The sequence below is a fragment of the Adiantum capillus-veneris genome, chromosome 12 (assembly GCF_014529385.1).
Source record: "Adiantum capillus-veneris isolate H3 chromosome 12, ASM1452938v2, whole genome shotgun sequence".
Lineage (NCBI taxonomy): Eukaryota > Viridiplantae > Streptophyta > Polypodiopsida > Polypodiales > Pteridaceae > Adiantum > Adiantum capillus-veneris.
Window position 1 is genome coordinate 101,680,177 of NC_140942.1, and position 7,735 is coordinate 101,687,911.

At 41.0% G+C, this 7,735-nt stretch overlaps 1 pseudogene; it reads right to left on the reverse strand.

The window, feature by feature from the left end:
- Window positions 1-4,762: 4,762 nt before the first annotated feature.
- LOC147446231 (uncharacterized) lies at window positions 4,763-5,558 on the reverse strand (annotated as a pseudogene).
- Between the last annotated feature and the right edge of the window lie 2,177 nt (window positions 5,559-7,735).

Here is a 7,735-nt window from a genome sequence, read left to right on the forward strand (position 1 = left end):
CACTTTAAAAAAAACACACACACACACACACACCTATCCATACACACTCTTGTGCTACATGCTTGTAGCATGAACCCTAATCACATAATCACAACACCATCATCATCACCATCACCATGCACAAAAGATGAGCACCACACCTCCACACCACTTGTACTTAAGGGTTGAAGGCACAATTTCAAGAAGAAGAAGGGTGGACACACTCATGATATTCCTCACCATCAACTCCCATCTCTCCATTATGCCTCCTACGATCTTGTCCCCTTCTCATTTTCCTGCCATACGCTACCTATTGTATTCATCTTTTGCAAGCAATCAACACACTCCATCTTGGTGCCATACTTTGTGTCGCTTTGGATACATCTCATTGTGAGTATGGTATATGCTTTTTCCTTGCCTTTTTTTTCTGTTTATGTAAAGGTGTGCGGATTTGCCACCATACACACACACTCTCTCTCTCCCTCTCATATTCCTATCATCTTGCTACTTCCATCTTGAGGTGTGCGGATTCGCCACCTCTCGTATGATAAGTGAGTATACTCGCAAGTTTCCCCTACCTCATTATCTTCCTTACTAACATGCACGAGTAGCAAGCCCATTCTCACTCATTCACCACTCCTCTCACCTTATTCTCCGACCACCCCATTCCACATTTGGGCGTGGATCTTGACATTGTTTTCCATGGCATGCTTCATTGTGTATATGTATGCGTCCTAGCCGCATATCTTGCTAGGTGGTGCCCCTATTGTGTATCCCCCATGATGAGGCCATTGTGCATAGTCTTGGTGTAGAGGCCACCGGGTCTATTTTTTCACTTTCGCCTCTCACCAGGTGTGTTGTTGAAGCCGAGTGGTTCCCCATAGTGTGTGTGTGTGTGTGTGTGTGTGTGTGTGTGTGTGTGTTTGTGTGTGTGTGTATGTGTTTGTATCATTCCAAGAGTGTGTGTTGGGTCGTTATAGAGGCGTTGTGTGTGTTTTCATCCCGCTCACAAATGAAAAGAGAAAAAGACTATCAATATCGTGAAGAAGAGGGAGTTACTAAGAGAAGCGGGGAGGGCAGACATGCGATGATGATTGATATGTACATCAAGTCTCCATCAATGTCAACTTAGAGACGATACACACCTCGAATTTCACAAAACATAGCTATTTCAAAACATAGCTATTTCAAAACATAACACATTCTCTTGCACATGCTTTTAGGAGACACCTCACAGTAGGAACTTGCACAAGAGTCCATGCCTTCAACAGTTTGGCCTAGTCTTAGTGTTCAAGAAAAATCAATTTCACAAACATACAAAATTCCCTTAGGGTAGATTCAAAGAGGAAATTTTTCAAAATAATTGGTATGTTTTACAATTTAAGTCTATTTTCTTGAATTTTACAAGCGTATTTCTCCTTCTCCTCCTCCCTTCAACTGGCTGTCTTCATTTTTCGACCGGCTCAACGCTAAGTAGAGGCTAGTTACACAATGTGTGCCATGTTTGATGCTCAAGAGTGTGTGCTAACATGGCAGCCAACTATTGTGTTTTTATTTGATCCACAAAAAGGGGGCAACTCATATTATGGACGGTTCCAACCCCTGTCTAAAACTCACAACAACACCGAAAGTGCTTGAACCATGGACTTGAGTGCTGAAAATTGATTCTCAACCAATAGTCCATCTCAATCTATTTGTAGGTGGGGCTCGGTTTCTAAAGTTCCAATGTAGCAAGCAGCTCATGTGTAACGCAAACCAATGGTGCCAGCTTGGGTGATGGCGGGTACCCTTGTAGTGTGTATTTACACCATAACGCACACTTTTCCCGGACATTACCACTGAGGAGAGACGATAATTTTCCTTGGATTTTTGTCAAGCCTTGGTGTGCAGGACAGGCCTCTAAAGCATGATCCTTAAAATGCATGGTTGCATGTGAAGCAAGTTGGATCTCCCAAAGTCAAATAGATACAACAACATGGTGCACACTGCACGTTGGATGTAGAGCACTACATGTCTACATCTTGCACAAAGTAAATCTTTAAAGACACCTCCATTTGTAGTTAACCAGCATAAAGACTTTGTTGGTACTAATTGAGAAAACCACAAACATTGAGCTCATCAAAAGAAGGACTCCAGAGCCATGGTCCACACACACATGCACACACACACACACACACACACACACACACATAGCTCGGGGGGTTCACTATGTGTAAAACTACCATATCACGTGCATTCAAGACATGTTTCTAAAACCCCTTATCTGTGAATTTTGTAAGGAATATAATGTACCCTTTTCTTTTAAAATCTATAAGTTTTTTTAAAATTTGAAAAAATAGTTCCCTTTCTGTATATATATTTTTGTAAGTTTCAAGAACTTTAAATACCCTTCTGTTGAACTCACGTGATAGGTTACATTTTTATTAGGTGACCTCCCCGAGAGAGAGAGAGAGAGAGAGAGAGAGAGAGAGAGAGAGAGAGAGAGAGAGAGAGAGAGAGAGAGAGAGAGAGAGAGAGAGAGAGAGAGAGAGTCCTGAGTACTTGTTTATATGATGCCACGCCAGCAAAATCGGCCTCTCGTATAATGTCTTAGCATTTTGATTGAAGTTTTTTTTTATCGAATTTCTTTTTGATCAAAGACATGGAGTGTGAGAACTTCATGTTCACATGTTACACTATAGTCCAAATGGAACTATCTAGTTGGTTTAAATACATCCAAAGGCACTCAAGATCATCATCATCTTTTGCAAATAAAAGTTCTCAAATGTGTATGCACTTCATCAGCCATACCCAAGTTATCTCCTTTTAGCCCTTTGAATTGGTGACCTTCCCTTTTTGCGGGATCTTGAGGGAAACCCCAGATTCAGCATCACAGGATTGAACTCGCATCCCCAGCGCTCAAAATAAATTCATAAAGCTAACCGATTCCTACCGCCCATGCATAAATCAAAATCCTACATCCCATGCATGAATCAAAACCTGCATCTTCACCACCTACCTCTTCTATAGCATCCCCATGCTTTTGTAAGGTTTTCTTTTATATATATGTGATTTCTCTCTCATCAAGTTCTTTATGCATCACATTTAGCTTCCAAAAGCCTAATATGAGTTCCATGGATCACAAAGGTAGAGCATGATAGGTTTGAACTCAGAGCAAGGTCCCTATCTTACTGTGCACTCTACTTATACTGATGTAAATTGGATCCTATCAAACCAAATAGATTTTATTTATTTGACGTACATAACTTAAGGCATCAAGGCCTCTTATCAATGTATAAAATGGAAATCGCAAGTTCTGACATAATTTCAACCTCTTGAAGAGCTCTATGATCATTCCACCACCATTTTTGAGCTATTTTTTCCTAAATGGTGAGCAACCACATCGTTTTCTAGAGATGGTTTTCAAGAAAGAAACAAAGGTTGTTCACAAAAAGTAAGGTGTGACTCATCAAGATGTGCATAAAGCCTATATATTTGCATGCTATGCTATAATATCCTCTTTTTCACAACGCCCACCAAGAATTTCCAAGAGTATCCACATTTTCTACCTAGAGTCTTGCAAGAGTACAATTCAGCAAATCTTTCCTATAAACTTAAAGCTGAAGATTCTCTTGTGGTTTTATTAAAAAAGAATTTTATAAGTTGGCAACTTAGCTTAGTGACTTACATGACATGACCTACTACATGTTTCATGAAATAAGAACAACAAAAGTAAAAGTCCAAAACAAATTCATGCATGGGCCATAGGATTTTGATTTATGCATGGGTTGTAAGACTTGATTAGCTAAGTGATTTTATTTTGCCAGTTCAATCCTATGACACTGAGCTAGGGGTTTCTGCTGATACTCTACAAAAACAGAAGGTCATCACTTCAAAGGGCGAAAAGGAGATAACTTGGGTATGCTGGTTGATGAAGTACATACACATTTGAGAACTTTTATTTGCAAAAGATTATGATGATCTTGAGTGCCTTTGGATGTATGAAAACCAACTAGACAAGTCCATTTTGACTATGGTTTAACATTAAATGTTACCTCATCATGACTCCTATGTGAAGCCATAAGATTGGGAGCTAGTTTCCTTCTATTAGATAGACGAGGACCTCATAGTATCTCACTAATATGTGCTACAATCTATAATCTGGGAAAGTTTACAATTGGGTTGTTAAGAGTACATTCAAGAGGTCCTATGTTTTCAAGCAATAACTGCAAATATGCATCAAATACTATATTCAAATTAGCCAATCAAGGCCATTAAATTCCACATCACAAACACATAAAAGAAAAAGATTTAACATTGGACATTCCTAGATGCTTGCTATGTGCTTTTCATGAGACATATCATCTTATGGTGTTATAGCGCTTGATTGTTATGCATGTAGTGGATTTTAATTGGTATGGGATCCTCTAGAGAATTTTTCAACCTTTTGTAACTTCCAAGAGTATCCACGTTTTCTTCGTAGAGTCTTGCAAGAGTACAATTCAGCAAATCTTTCCTATAAATTGAAAGTTGAAGATTCTCTTGTGGTTTTATTTACAAAGAATTTTATAAGTTGGCAACTTAGGTCAGCGATTTAGTGTGGTAAAGACATTGTAACTTACATGACCTACTACATGTTTCATGAAATAAGAACAACAAAAGTAAAAGTCCAAAACAAATTCCAGTGACAAGAGCACATGGAAGAGCACAAGTTTGGTGGAAAAAAGTTGTCTTTAAGAAACTTTTGGTTTATACCATTGTGAAGTCATGTGCTGCATAATGATTTTGTTGCATAACCTTAGTATCATGGGGGAGGTGGGGAATAGATTGGAGAAGGTGTAGAGTAGGGAGGATCATAGACAACAGCGGGAGGAGAGCTATAGGCCGGAGGAGACTCCTCATAGGTGGGTGGTGGGGGAGACTTGTAAATGGGAGAAGGATCCACGACATATGTTGGGGGAGGTGGAGACTTGTAGATGGGTGAGGGATCATAGTAAGTGGGGGGTGGTGGAGACTTGTAAATAGGAGAGGGCTCGTAGTATGTGGGAGGTGGTGGAGACTTGTACATGGGCGAGGGGTCATAGTATTTGGGGGGAGGGGGAGATTTGTAAATGGGAGAGGGGTCATAGTAAGGGGGTTTCTAAATGGGCTTGGGCTTGTAAGTGGGCTTGGGTTTGTAGTAAGGCTTTGGCTTTGTAGTACACAGGCTCTGGCTTGTAGTAGGGCTTTGGTTTCTAGTAGTAAGGCTTACGCTTGTAGGAGGGATTGGGCTTGTAGTACACGGGCTTCGGCTTGTAGTAGGCCTTGGGTTTGTAGTAGTAATAGGGCTTGGGCTTGGGCTTGTAGTAGTAGGGCTTACGCTTGATGTAGTAGTAGGAAGGTTTAGGTTTGGGCTTGTAGTAGTAGTAGGGCTTGGGGTCATAATGAGTAGGAGGGGAGGAAGAGGGATCCTTGTAGTGGGGCTTTGTGTACTCCTCATCCTTGGCAGGCTCGGAGGAGTAGGAGCCGTCCTTGGGGTTGTAGCTGGCTTGGATGCTAAAGAAGATAGAGGCAACAAGGGCTAGCGGAAGAAGGACCGGATTCCGTGAGAACGTAAGCGATCAGCAGCTGCCCCTGACCAGCGCTGATCGATGACTGCGAATGGATGTATTTTCTCTCTATCTTTTATAGTGACCCGGAGCGGGTAATTAGGTGTAGGGCAGAGTGGTGAGGACAGCGTGTTAGAGTAGCTAGCAGGCTTCCATAATGCAAGCATGATGGTGGTGGTAGTGGTGGGCGTGAGGTGATGAGAGAGAAACGGCCTAGCTCTTCGCTCGTCTTTCATGGACAAGTCAAATGTCAACGTCCACTCGACAGACCTTTAAGGTCTCTTGGAATGGTTTCCTACAACGTTAAAATTCTCTTCCTCTTCCTCTCTCTCTCTCTCTCTCTCTCTCTCTCTCTCTCTAAATCTTAATTTAGTTCAAGACAAGTTCTTAATTTAATGAGGTCTCTTGGGATTGCTCCTACGAGGTCAAAAGTGCTCCTCTTATCCTCCCCCGTCCTCTTTCTCAAGAGGTTGATTTATGTTACTTGAAAAGCCTCTGAGAATGCCCAAATGGTGGCCATTCTAAACGAAAGTGCATGACTCAAATACAAAGCAGGCACGAGGACAACGATTGGCAAACCATATACAATGAACCACATCAGCAAGTCTGCAAAGTTGAAAGAATTAAGAAAAGCCACAAGCAAAAACATGGTCTATAGACAATATAAAATTTCATGGCTATCTAAGAAAGAGAGAGATTGACACTCTCTTTGAAATCCTACCAAAACTACTCTATGCACTGTGCTAAAATAGAATTCCAAGGTAACCAAAATGTCACAAAACAAGAAAGGAACATGTTGCTGACAAAACGAGTTAATTTCAACCCACCAACTAGTTCTCTCTACAACACTGGAGCTAAGGAGGTACAAATTAGAGATAACAACCAAATAAGAAGATGATGGAGAAGAAGCAGCTGGCATCACCAAGAAATCTACCATGATGAGGAAGCATCACGAGAGAGAAATTGGAGTTGTTAAGGTGGTCTCGGTCAACCACTTGCTGAAAGTGGATCCTATAATCCAAAGCTAGGGAGGGTAACTCTAAGGAGGGAGTAGAGGACGTTGGATTATCCAAGTATAGCTTGAAGGCATACATATTCCAACCCCCCCATCACAAAACAACAAAATATGATTAACAAAAATAAAAAAACAAGACAAATACAAGAAGAAATAAAAAATTAAACTAAAAAAGTTCACGCTGACAAGGAGAAATTCACACATCCACTCAAAGTACCGACATAACATAAAGACAAGGTACATATAAGCGCAACTCCATTCACCATAGTACACACACAAAGACACATCCACCAACACGTATACCTGAAAGCATGGAAATACGCATAAAGAACAAGCAAGAGAAAAAAGAAAAACTAAACTAATGCAACTTTCTAGTGTCATAGGTCTTTTGGAAACGAAAAGAAAGACATTTTATCTCATTTCATTTCTTCTCTCTCTCTCTCTCTCTCTCTGTGCACTAACCCTAGGATTTTTGTATTGCCTGTCAACATACAGCCTTGCCCCTCTGCTCTCTCTCTCTCTCTCTCTCTCTCTCTCTCTCTCTCTCTCTCTCTCTCTCTCTCTCTCTCTCTCTCTCTCTCTGCGCTAACCCTAGGATTTGTGTATTGCCTGTCAACATACAGCCTTGCCCCTCTGCTCACTCTTTTGCTTGTCAACTCGGCCCTCTTCTTGATCACGCTTCTGCTCGCCAACCTCTATGCACTAGTCGAGTTAGCTTCGTCCCATGGATTGACAATTTAATCGTGGTTCTTGCTAATACTGCAATAAGATAGGATGGTGAGGCCCTAGGGGATTCACTCTATATACAAAACGGGACGCCACCTGCGAGCAGACAACTTTGATAAAACCCCTATATACGACTCATATTATGGAATATGACCCCCCTTTCTACGCTTATATGATAGTCAATGAAGAAAACTATCATAGACTTATCTTACATATAAAATTTAGATCTCACATAATCTAATTGAGTAAAACTTGTCAAAGAGTGTGTAGCATAGTGACTGGTAACCTACTAAGGAACCACTTCTAATGATAAATAGATGTGCCCTCAATGTGTCTTAGTTTGACTTTCAACCTATGTGCCCAATCAGGCTGCGCTCTAGCTACTCATCCAATTCTGACCCATCCAAAGTTGGTGTAAATCAACCCTTGACCTGCTCCAAATCAACCC